The sequence below is a fragment of the Eretmochelys imbricata genome, chromosome 6 (genome assembly GCF_965152235.1).
Source record: "Eretmochelys imbricata isolate rEreImb1 chromosome 6, rEreImb1.hap1, whole genome shotgun sequence".
NCBI classification, from domain to species: Eukaryota; Metazoa; Chordata; order Testudines; family Cheloniidae; genus Eretmochelys; species Eretmochelys imbricata.
This window is the reverse complement of record NC_135577.1, coordinates 83,799,738-83,812,940: the sequence shown is the minus strand read 5'-3', so window position 1 is coordinate 83,812,940 and position 13,203 is coordinate 83,799,738. Positions and strand designations below refer to the sequence as shown.

General features: G+C 42.6%; 1 protein-coding gene across 2 annotated transcripts in view; it reads right to left on the bottom strand.

The window, feature by feature from the left end:
* NUBPL (NUBP iron-sulfur cluster assembly factor, mitochondrial) overlaps window positions 1-13,203 on the bottom strand; it is a 150,416-nt gene that overhangs the window by 86,577 nt on the left and 50,636 nt on the right. The gene's annotated exons all lie outside the window — the stretch shown is intronic.

Below are 13,203 nucleotides of genomic sequence, written 5' to 3'. Positions count from 1 at the left end.
CAACCTGGCCACTATGGATGTAGAAGCCCTCTACACCAACATTCCACACAAACATGGACTACAAGCCGTCAGGAACACTATCCCCGATAATGTCACGGCTAACCTGGTGGCTGAACTTTGTGACTTTGTTCTTACCCATAACTATTTCACATTTGGGGACAATGTATACCTTCAGATCAGCGGCACTGCTATGGGTACCCGCATGGCCCCACAGTATGCCAACATTTTTATGGCTGATTTAGAACAACGCTTCCTCAGCTCTCGTCCCCTAAAGCCCCTACTCTACTTGCGCTATATTGATGACATCTTCATCATCTGGACCCATGGAAAAGAAGCCCTTGAGGAATTCCACCATGATTTCAACAATTTCCATCCCACCACCAACCTCAGCCTGGTCCAGTCCACACAAGAGATCCACTTCCTGGACACTACAGTGCTAATAAACAATGGTCACATAAACACCACCCTATACCGGAAACCTACTGACCGCTATTCCTACCTACATGCCTCCAGCTTTCACCCTGACCACACCACACGATCCATCGTCTACAGCCAAGCTCTGCAATACAACCGCATTTGCTCCAACCCCTCAGACAGAGACAAACACCTACAAGATCTCTGTCAAGCTTTCTTACAACTACAATATCCACCTGCAGAAGTAAAGAAACAGATTGATAGAGCCAGAAGAGTTCCCAGAAGTTACCTACTACAGGACAGGCCTAACAAAGAAAATAACAGAACGCCACTAGCCGTCACCTTCAGCCCCCAACTAAAACCCCTCCAACGCATTATTAAGGATCTACAACCTATCCTAAAGGATGACCCAACACTCTCACAAATCTTGGGAGACAGGCCAGTCCTTGCCTACAGACAGCCCCGCAACCTAAAGCAAATACTCACCAACAACCACATACCACACAACAGAACCACTAACCCAGGAACTTATCCTTGCAACAAAGCCCGTTGCCAATTGTGCCCACATAACTATTCAGGGGACACCATCATAGGGCCTAATAACATCAGCCACACTATCAGAGGCTCGTTCACCTGCACATCCACCAATGTGATTTATGCCATCATGTGCCAGCAATGCCCCTCTGCCATGTACATTGGTCAAACTGGACAGTCTCTACGTAAAAGAATAAATGGACACAAATCAGATGTCAAGAATTATAACATTCATAAACCAGTCGGAGAACACTTCAATCTCTCTGGTCACGCAATCACAGACATGAAGGTCGCTATCTTAAAACAAAAAAACTTCAAATCCAGACTCCAGCGAGAAACTGCTGAATTGGAATTCATTTGTAAATTGGATACTATTAATTTAGGCTTAAATAGAGACTGGGAGTGGCTAAGTCATTATGCAAGGTAGCCTATTTCCTCTTGTTTTTTCCTACCCCCCCCCCCAGATGTTCTGGTTTAACTTGGATTTAAACTTGGAGAGTGGTCAGTTTGGATGAGCTATTACCAGCAGGAGAGTGAGTTTGTGTGTGTATGGGGGTGGGTTTTTGGAGGGGGGTGAGGGAGTGAGAGAACCTGGATTTGTGCAGGAAATGGCCTAACTTGATTATCATGCACATTGTGTAAAGAGTTGTCACTTTGGATGGGCTATCACCAGCAGGAGAGTGAATTTGTGTGTGGGGGGGTGGAGGGTGAGAAAACCTGGATTTGTGCTGGAAATGGCCTAACCTGATGATTACTTTAGATAAGCTATTACCAGCAGGACAGTGGGGTGGGAGGAGGTATTGTTTCATATTCTCTGTGTATATATAAAGTCTGCTGCAGTTTCCACGGTATGCATCTGATGAAGTGAGCTGTAGCTCACGAAAGCTCATGCTCAAATAAATTGGTTAGTCTCTAAGGTGCCACAAGTCCTCCTTTTCTTTTTGCGAATACAGACTAACACGGCTGTTACTCTGAAACTAGTTCAAGTGGTTTGCCACTATCCCTAGGGCCCCTAGGCTGGGACCCAGAGTAGAGGGCGGGCCCAGGTCCCTCCCTCTCCACTACCCTTGTCTGGGTTACGAGTGGAACAGTAGATACCCTAGTTCAGGGGCAGGAAACTGTGCCCTGAATGCCCCCCACAAGAAAAGGAAGCGCGAGACCCATCATAATTGGGCCAGCAATTTGCCACAGCCTCCATTTGGTGCTGGGAGTCCAGGGACGATGGTGGACATGAGATGGTTGCAACAACGGTATCAGGATCGGCTTGCCCCTAAAAGGTCCTGGGGGGCCTAGTGTAGGGAAGGAGCTCGAAATTCCATGCTCCTTCCTGCTCAAGGACATCATAGCCAGCAGCTGTCCCATCGGAGTCAGGGGAACCAAGAGTGAAAGTAAGTCTCTGGCCACTGCAAAGGCCTCCAGGGTTGATGGAACCACTAGACCTCTGGTGCCATAGTGCCTTATGGGCGTTGGCAGAGGGTCCCACAGTAGACTCACTCTGGGTGGAGTCAACAGTGCCACCATGGGCCTGGAGGAATGGCCCAATACAGCTCACACACTGCTGCTTTCCCCATGCTTGTCCTTCTTCTGCATTGGCGAGTGCCCTGTGTCGGTGCATTGCTTTTTGTGCTTCTTCCATGGCACTGGAGATGGTGAATGGTGCCGGGATGAGCACAGTGCTGGAGGAGTGCTTCGCACTGAGGCCGAAGGTGCAAAATCAGAGAGGGTTGGCTCTGAGGATGATCTGAGAGCAGCTTCCATTAGAATAGTCTTCAGCCTTATTTCTCTATCTTTTTTGTGTGAGGTCTAAAGTCCCAACAAATCTGGCACTTACCCTCACATGAATTACTCCCAAGTACTTCAAGCAGCTGGAGTGCAGGTCGCTCACAGGTATAGATCTGCCGCAGGAGACACAAGGTTTGAAGCCCAGGGACTGGGGCATGCCCAGGCCCTGGTGTAAAGAGAGTCCCTCAGTGATAGGGACTATCTGTTTACATTAATTTACACTAATGCGAACTACAATATCTATGCCTTGCATGGTGACAGGTTTCAGAGCAGTAGCCATGTTAGTCTGTATCAGCAAAAACAACAAGGAGTCCCTGTGGTGTCTTAGACACTAACAAATTCATTTGGGCATAAGCTTTCGTGGGCTAGAACCCACTTCATCAGATTCATGGAATGGAAAACACAGGAGCAGTTATAAATACATGAAAAGTTGTGAGTTCCCTTACCAAGTGTGAGGTCAGTCTAACGAGACAATTCAATTAACAGTAGAATACCAAGGGAGAAAAAATAACTTTTGAAGTGGTAATGAGAGTGGCTCATTTCAGACAGTTGACAAGAAGGTGTGAACAACAGTAGGGGAAAATTAGGTTTAGGTTTTGCAATGACCCAACCACTCCCAGTCTTTATTCAGGCCTAATCTGATGGCATCCAGTTTGCAAATTAATTCCAGTTCTGCAGTTTCAGGTTGGAGACTGTTTTTGAAGTTTTGTTGAAGAATTGTTCAAGTGGGTTCTAGCCCACAAAAGCTTATGCCCAAATAAATTAGTCTCTAAGGTGCCACAAGGACTCCTCGTTGTTTTTACAATATCTGTATACACTAAAACTATACTTAAAACAAACAATGAATCAGAGTCCACGGAGACGAAGCCTTGCCAAAGCAAGAAGGGTCATTCCAGCAACCGCCACAGGAGGTAAGAAGGAACTGAGAGGGTGCGTGGCCAGTGGCGTCCCTTATACTAGCGCATGAGCGCATGGCACCACGGGGTGCAAGAGCCAGCCCCACGAATACTACCAAGGGGAAAATCTCCGGCACATTCCTAATGTGGAATGGACATGAGCAAGCACTCTAAGCAGAACAATAGATAAATGAAGGAAGCAATTCTCTGTAACAGCTATCTTTAAGTAATGAGCAGATTGTCTCTTTTGCTGACCTCAAAATAGAAAACACCTTACAGACCCTTGATAAAATTAAGTACTCTGGTTTGCTTCACCTCCACCTCCCCACATACTTTATATAAAGATTCACTAATGACTCATGAAAAACTTTGACATTCTAAACAATGCTATCTAGGTCTTATTTTCTGTGGGTCATTTGTACATGTGCATGGAAAACCAGGTGCAGGCTTTTGGCAAATTGTCATGGCAGCCCTCGTTGCTGCGAAGTTTGTGCACCACTGATTTGGGGTGCTGAACATGATACACTATCTCACCTTTTCTGAGAAAAGCACAAATATATGTAAACGAACAAACCTATGTGCAGCGAAGACTTGTCTGTAGTGTTCCATTTTTATACTTCAGTTTGGATAAAAACCAATAAAAAGGCACCTCACGTCACTAGAGATGCTCCTGTTTTACTGCTCTAAAGAAAAGTAGCATCTTAGACACAAAGCAGTAAGTTAAGACTGCAAAACTTATCTGGGCTGACAATTTCTATATCAAGTTTCAGCACAAGACAATTCAAAACAGGCAAATCAAATTCTGGGAAAATAAAAAAAGTCAGGGTTTATTATGGAAATGCTGGCAGAGCTTTCATTATCATGATACTTGGTGAGACTAGTATATTTTAGAACTGTATATAGCACAGTAAGTATGAGGACTAAGTAAAATGTAAAAATGTGTCTGTAGTTTATAACATAAAGGGAGCTCTATGTAGTTCTATAAAATCTGACCGAAATAAAAGGTGATTTGCTTGGAAAAGAAACTCAGTGCTATGGGGGAAGAATAGTCTGGAGATCTGCGTCCTGTTATTAGACCAACTCTGCCTCAATTTTACCATCTGTAAAATGGAGAAAATACATGGACGTTATGTGGCTGAAGTCAAGCTTACAAAACACTTTGAGATCCTCTAATGGAAGATGCTGCAGAGACGCAAACTATTATAATGAGAAGCAGAACTGAACAGAATGCAACATTAAGAAATCAGCACTTGGCAATATATACATACTTGAGATCAAAAATGGGAAAAAAGTTATATGTTTAAGTATGAAAAATATTAACTTAGTTACTTCTCCCTGTCCACCTTACCTCTTTCAGCACTGCCCCACTTGTCCCCTGAATTTTTCTGTCAACCTAGCCACTGCCATGCAGGAAATTGGACTACCTAGGTTGACAGAAAAATCTCTTTGTGACACTGGTAGACTAGGTGCCAGCTGATACCAAGGCCCCTAGGCCTCACTGAACACTCATAAATGCATAGCTGGAAGCTAGTCTGGCTCACCTGTGTGGCAGTATTATCGAAACAGATATCAGAGTTATAACAATGTGTTTAGCGTTTAGACTTTATGGAAGTCTTGTAGGATGCTGTATGTATCACACCTACCTATAATAACGTGTGATACAGATATAAGGTAATGTTTAAATGTTTGCTCTGTAACTATAAAAACGGTTGTTAAGACTGTAAATTCCCTCAGTTAGGGGAGAAACCTTACCAAGTGTGCAACATTAGTTCACTCCAAGAGGTGTTATCTCCAGCCCATGAGGAAGGACTACTGAATCCAAATGGGCCACTGTGGAACAAAGACTTGGTTGATTGCTCCCCCACACACCCCTGAAAAGGTGATATGCAGGCACTCTCATTCCATCAGCTTGGATTCTGAGGTGAGGGGGGATAAAAATTCCTGACAAGAACCACCTCCATCTTTTATGCCGTCTGGACATTGAGTGGCAAACATTCCTAAACATAAGCAAGAGATGCTCATGCTGCTTGGCACGGGTCAGCCTTAAAGGACATATAGAGCTGCTTATATTAGCTTTTTAAATCTAAGACTGTAACTCATTTGTGTATGTATGTTTCTTGTTTTAACTTAGTAAATAGTAAATAGTGTATACAGATATTGTAAAAACAACGAGGAGTCCTTGTGGCACCTAAATAGCTCTCTTATTTCTTTCTTAGTTAATAAATCTTTAGTTACTTTATTACAGGATTGGCTACAGGTGTTGTCTTTAGGTTGAAATCTGAGTACAACTGACCCGGGGTAAGTGTCTGGTCCTTTGGGACTGGTAGTAAACTGAATATTGGTATGATTTTTGGAGTAAAGTGACCATCTATCACATAGCCCCATTGGGCGTTCCAGTCTATCTTGCCACCCAGGCAAGCTGGTCGATCTGTGACTCCACTGTAAGACTTATGGTGTGTCTACACAGCAACTAGACATCTGCAGCTGGCCCATGCCAGCGGACTTGGGCTCACGGGTCTCAGACTGCAGGGTTATTTTACTGCTGTTTAGACTTCTGGGCTCAGGCTGGAAATCAGGCTCTAGGACCCTGCAAGGTGGGAGGGTCCCAGAGCTCAGGCTTCTGCCTGAGCCAGCAAGTCTGGCTGATTTAATTGGATTATTAATTTAATTTAAGGATGATTTAATTGGAGATTGGTCCTGCTTTTGAGCAGGGGGTTGGACTACATGACCTCCTGAGGTCCCTTCCAACCCTGATATTCTATGATTCTAAGTTTGCACAGCAAGGAAGCAGCCCTATAGCCCGAGCCCCACAAACCCGAGTTGGTTGGCATGGGCCAGCTGCGGGTTTTTCTTTGCCATGTAGACATACCCTCATAGTGCTTTAGGAGTTCTCACTTGTTACTGGGTGGTGAAATCTAATTATAGAACAAACAGTTTGGGGTTTCTGCCCTGCTTTTTGACAGTCTGCCCTGAGGTTGGCACTCATGGTCGTGAGCCATTCCAAACAGCATGATACCCAGCAGCATAGCTACAACACTGCAGCTGTACCGCTATAGCCCCCATAGCGTAGATATGGCTTTAGCTTGTTGCCCTTTGCTTTTTCTCCAGATTTACGCATTCCTTTATGCCCTACTTGAACTTCTCTTTTAAAATAATATAATTTGTAAGATTTGTTCTCCATGGGTGACTCATTTTTATTTATTTTAACCTTCATTTCTCCTTTCCCTGTCACCTTAATATTCTATGTTTGTCCCAATTTAGATTGTAAAATTTTCAGGGTAGAGACTGTATTTTTAATCTGTGAAAGAGACCATTAAGGGGTAGTAGTAGTAGTAGTAGTAGTAGTAAGAATCACTAGATTAGATAAATAATTTGCTTTATATGCTCTGGGACCCTACAATGTAAAATGTACTATGGACTCCAGAGAATACATCAGAACGGCCATACTGGGTCAGACCAAAGGTCCATCTAACCCAGCATCATGCTTCTGACAGTGGCCAATGCCAGGTGCCCCACAAGGAATGAACAGAACATGTAATCATCAAGTGATCCATACCCTGTTACCCATTCCCAGCTTCTGGCAAACAGGCTCGGGACATCATCCCTGTCCATCCTGGATGATAGCCATTGAGGGACCTATCCTCCATGAACTTATCTAGTTCTTTTTTGAATCCTGTTATAGTCTTGGCCTTCACAACATCCTCTGGCAAGGAGTTCCATGGGTTGACTGTGTGTTGTGTGAAAAAATACTTCCTTTTGTTTGTTTTAAACCTGCTGCCTATTAATTTCAGTTGGTGACCTGTAGTTCGTGTGTTATGAGGAGTAAATAATACTTCCTTATTTACTTTCTCCACACCAGTCATGATTTTATAGATCTCTATCATATCCCCCCTTAGTTCTCTCTTTTCCAAGCTGAGAAGTCCCAGTCTTATTAATCTCTCCTCATATGGCAGCCATTCCAAATCCCTAATAATTTTTGTTGCCCCTTTTCTGAAACTTTTCCAATTCCAATATACCTTTTTTAAAATGAGGCAACTACATCTGTACACAATATTCAAGATGTGGGCATACCATGGATTTATATAGAGGCAATGTGATATTTTCTGTCTTATTATCTATCCCTTTCTTAATTATTCCCAACATTCTGTTAGCTTTTTTGACTGCCACTGCATGCTGAGTGGATGTTTTCAGAGTCCTATACACAATGACTCCAAGATCTCTTCCTTGAGTGGTAACAGTCAATTTAGACCCCACCATTTTATATGTATAGAATGCTAAATTGCAGTTTGGCAGTGTTTTGGGAAAGCAGTTCACACCTTTTCATGTCCCTCTTGCCATCAAGTACAATTCATATAATAAAACTGATATTTTCCTACCCTCTTATCTTTAACATAGTTAGAGGGAGTCTAGCAAGTCAGGCAGTCTTTCTGCTAGACTTCACACACCCATACAACTAATTTAAAATTCTGTACTTTTTGTGTGGCTCAACTTTAGCAACCTACTAAACACCTGACTGTCAGATATTATCTTTTTCACTACCTTTTTTTTTTTTTTAAATAAGAATACACACATACACCCAAGCAGGCCATCTTATTTAACACAACTATTTGCATCTCTTGCATTTAATATGTATTAGAGATGGACCCAAACAACAGAAGTTGAGATTTGAATTTAAACTTATTTACAGTAACAGATTTCATTTGGCCCTTCTCCTCTTTTCATAATAATGGAATGAAAGGCCTTGGTAACATGGCGATTAGTAACTTTAATGTTGTACAAGTGTGATGGCACTGAAGAATTTTGAAGGGCCTATTATATATATTACTTTTACTGTCCTGGAAAAGGGTAAGAACGAATTTAGCATTTCACCTGACGCTATGACAACATTGAAAGCATGGGATGCTTTACTAACTAGAATCTGTGATTACTATGGTAAGTTATGACTAACCAAAAACATTGCATGACTACTGTTATGTTAATGGAATGCATTGTAACGGCAATATTTTGATCATCTCAACAAAACAATGACTGGTATTTCTTTAAAAACAGACTTGAAATAATGTTATAACAGCAGAATGTCAACATGAATAGTAATTTGATATGCAAAGCTCTGTTGCTAACTATACTGGAGTTTGCTTTGCTTTATTTTTCCCCCTACAATAAGAAACCATTGCTATTATAGCTATTACATTTCACAGTTATGTTGACATATGGTCACCTCTCAGTATTTTTGTAAAGCACTGTTGCAGGGTTAGGTGCAGGTCGCATACGGCGAGAAGGAGGAAAAAAACTGAAAAGCAGCCAGTTAGGTCCCTCGTTCATGACCCTATCAAATGTCGTAGTACAGCCTAGTGGCCAGTGTCAATAAAGCGGTGCTTCCTCCCAGGGCAGCGGGGCCCAATGGCCAGAGTCAATAAGCGGCCCTTCCACCGGGACAGCGTGGCCTACTGGCTGGAATCAATAGAGTAGCCCACCCCTGTGGGATTGTGTGGCCTATTGGAAGATCTGCGGGAAGGCTCCTTTCCTCAGGCGGCTCTTTCACCCGTGTAATGTGTGCTGTGTAGAAAGACTAAAGGACGGCAGTTGTGACTCTTGACTTGCCCTCTTATGAGATGGCACCCTGTAGAACTGGTCACCATAAGTGGTACAGGGGGTTCAAGCAGCTCACTTTGGTGGGATGTAAGAGAAAGGGGCAGGACCCCAATATTGTCCTTGCCAAAGTTAAGTGTATCCCCTGCTAAATGTTTCATCGTCAGAATGTACCCTGATTGAAGGAGATTGAAAAGGGGAACGCTGTTTAGACACACCTGAATCTGAGAAGGACTCATTTACTGTGTCAACTGGGGGCAGGAGGGGGAAGGGAAATGGTATTGGTACCAGTGGAAGAGTCAGTAGTGGGAGCCAAAAGGGATCCTGTAATTGTGTAGGTACCGGAAGCTGTTGATAAGAAGCTATTGGATGGTGTCGAGTTCATACTGTCCAGAAATGTGTCTGTGAACCCTCAAAGCATTTATTAGGGACTGGAGGCCGTGACAGTACCAGACAGCAAGACATCATTCAAGTTGGTAGCAGAGGGTAAGTAGGCTCCAGCAGATGAGAGAGTAGCAGTGGGGAGTGTCTCTTGGTACCCCTCAGTAACAGTGACTCAGGCTCTTCCGGGAGCTGACAGGGCACACGGCTCAAAAGACTGGAGAGTACCAGGGACTCTGGATAGGAAACACTGGGAGTCAGAATATCTAGTGGTACCAGAGACAGTACTGAAGTACAACTGGTAAGTCCTTTGTGTGTGATTGCGGCAGGCTACAACAACAATTTAGGCCAAGCTCTGGAGTCCTCGCAGACACAGAATCTGGTGCCAATATAGGCATCACTTTATATAGTTTACCAGATGATTTCTCAGTAAGTGGCATGGTCTTCTTAGCCAGTACTGTGGTCTCAGTACTGGAGAGGACGGGCGCCTCAGCAGCACCCGTAATGAAGCGAGGTCTCCTGAGACCCAGATCAAGGGAATGACTTTTCCTTTCCCTTATTCCATTCTGGGGAAGGGGCCTTCTCTTCTTTGCTTATCGTAGCAGTAGAGATGATAATTGGAGCTCTCCGAGGATCTGATGTACAGAGGCCTGACTTGGATCCCATGAGTCTCAGCAAGTACTCCATTAACAGAAGTCTGAGCCTGTCCTACCCTGAATTTCTTAGATTTGCTCTTAAAACCTGAGCTGACCTTACATTTGGAGGGGATGGGAAACTCCTTGGGAAGCGAAGTGAATGTCCACCAATGCGGGGAAAGATCTACGGGCAGGTCTGGCAGGTTTTGAAGCTTAGGATCATGGGCATAACCTGCACTTGAGGAAACGATTCAAATGTCGAAATTGAGCATTTAAAAAAAAAAAAGGGCAGAAACTCTCCTTTTCAAAAGCAGAAATTGTGCTAAACCAAAAGTAAAGAAAGAAAGAAAAAATTCTAAGAAAATACAGAAATTTTAGCAAGAGGTGTAGCAAGCCACGGGCTAGCTAGACGATACCATAATGCTCTGTCTCAAGCTGCAGGCAGTTGATAAAGAACTGGAGTGGTGGCGGGTCCATTTCTCCCTATATGCCCTCATACCAGAGTATGAGCTCTCCGAGGCCCATGAAGGAGAATGTTTAAACATCTTTGGGGTGGACCTTTTGAAGTCAGGGTCTGGGGTGGCTGAACTGTGGAGTCCCAAGTCCCAAGGACAGGTTCAGAGAAGAGGTCTGCACCTGGGAGTGTACCTTACAGACACAGAGCTCAAACTAGAAACTAGAAACTGCCCAGACCCACTTGGCTTGGAAGCACAAGGAATTAGATCCACTTGCAACATACAGGTGACATTACAGAGGGATAGTAGGCCAGGTTGTAACACAGATCACATTGTTCTTGGTTCTGTTACATACTATGTATGAGACGAGACCCTTGGACAACCTATCTGTGTGTCCCTCATTTACAATGGGTTTAACACTAGTTTCCCTACCTCAAAGGGTTATTGTGAGGCTTGATGTTTGCAAAGAATTTTGGAATGTGAGAGTGTAAGATGCTATACACAGTAAGTGCTAAGTATTATTAGTAACACAATTTACTTTACAAAAAAAGAATTGTATATCCGTGAACCGTAGAGGTTCCAAAAAAATGGGAGAAACAGACAAAAGGTGGTTAAGTACCATCAATACTGTTGTCCAGATCCATCATCACATAATGAATTTGCACCCTAAATGAATTTTGATTCCTCACTGGAATTTCTGAAGCACTGAACAGATGCTGTGGATCAAGTTTATTTGTATATTAAAAAAAAGAAATAAGAGCTTGTTAAATGTACTTAATGGTGCAAAGCTATACACCAGAATGCATAAGTAGGTTTTGTACTCAAACTGATAAAGAACATTAAACAGTATTACCTATTTTTAATGGGAAAACCTATGAACTTTTTCTATTTGATGCCATAAAATGCATTAGCAGTTTCAGAGCCGGCTGACTTAATTATCTCAGAAACTTTACTTAATATTTTATCTCCTTGTCTGAATGTCTGGGAGCTCCTTAAATTCAATATATTATACTATAAACCTTGATTAAGAGAGTAATTTGGATTGTTTATCTGTAGCTGAAGGGGGAGAATGAGCTATTTCTTGAGGACGTGCTTTAAACTACTAAGAGATTAGTGTGAATACAAACAACTAGAAGAATTTTGATCTCCTGCAAAGGATCAAACCTCAGACTAAAAAATAATCCTGTTGAACAACAGTTAATGGCTGGAACTGATCAGTGACAGATTAAGAGAATTCAAGTCCTAGAGGGAGAGATTTAAGAACCCCTAAATATCACTATATAATTTCCAATGTATAATGGAACACTACCATATTTAATAATAATATGGAATGACTGACTGGTAATCATGTGACTAGGAAATTTCATAACCTCTTAAAGGTATTAAAATAGCACATGTCAAGGTGGCTAATTTATTAGTAATTTACTAAAAACTACCTGTTCACTGGAATCTACTGATGCTTCCTGTGATCTATGAGTTTCTTTTTTCCTGGAGAGGAAGTCAACCATTTCTTTTTATGGAGGATTAATGGAGACTAGTCCACACACGCACACACAAGAAAATTCTTGCCAAAAAACAAAAACCACTAGCAGTTTAAACCTGCCTCATTCAAAAGCAAAATTCCATTCTCAGGAAAATCAGTAATGCCCCCATAGTCAAGGAACTATGTTTCATTCCTAATGAAGGATCTGCTGGAGTGCAACTGCTTCTTTAGTTGCTAGGTAACAACCAACTCATTATATGCCATTATCAGCACCCTGGAAAAGGAAACTGGCATCTGCTTCCCATTTGGCGATACCAATGATTGAAATAATAGCAATGGTCTGCCTGCCAAAAATCCTTGGCCTCCCAGAGACTGGTTTGTGAATACAGCAGGTGCTGATTTCAGCATCATCTCTGAAGTTTTAGGTTCTGTAGCTTTTGTGATCTTAACCAACACAGCACGCCAAGGAGATGGAGTTGCCTGGCCCAGCCATTGGCACATTATTAATGCAGAAAAATATCCTCCCCCTAAATTATGGCTTATCTGATTGGTGGGATGTTAACCACAAAGACCTATTGTGAAGCCTGTACCAGAAACAGGGGAAATCAACAGCACTAGGATGGGAACAGGCTGGAAATGAAGTGATTTGGAAGAACTTGCTGAGGTCAAGCAGAACTCTTGCAGTCGCTTAGCTGTATTTTTTTAAATCACTGAAATAGATGTCAACAGTGAGCAATGTGGGCCACTATGCAAAAGCCTAAACATGTAGCCTTAATGCATTTCTTTTAGTTCATTAGTACATCACAGTTCCATTCATATTGAGAAGGGAAAATATGTCTGCCAACAAACAAAAAAGCCACCCATCTTCCGAATGTCAAAACCAGAAAATGAATACATTAACTAATGATAAATTTGCATTACACAAAGACAATGTCTAACGATTTTCATATAGTATACACATGAGCACCCTATCTGGGTGGTAGGTGAATAAACAAACGTGTGAAGAAAGTAGGCCCTAAAGACATGCATGGTTC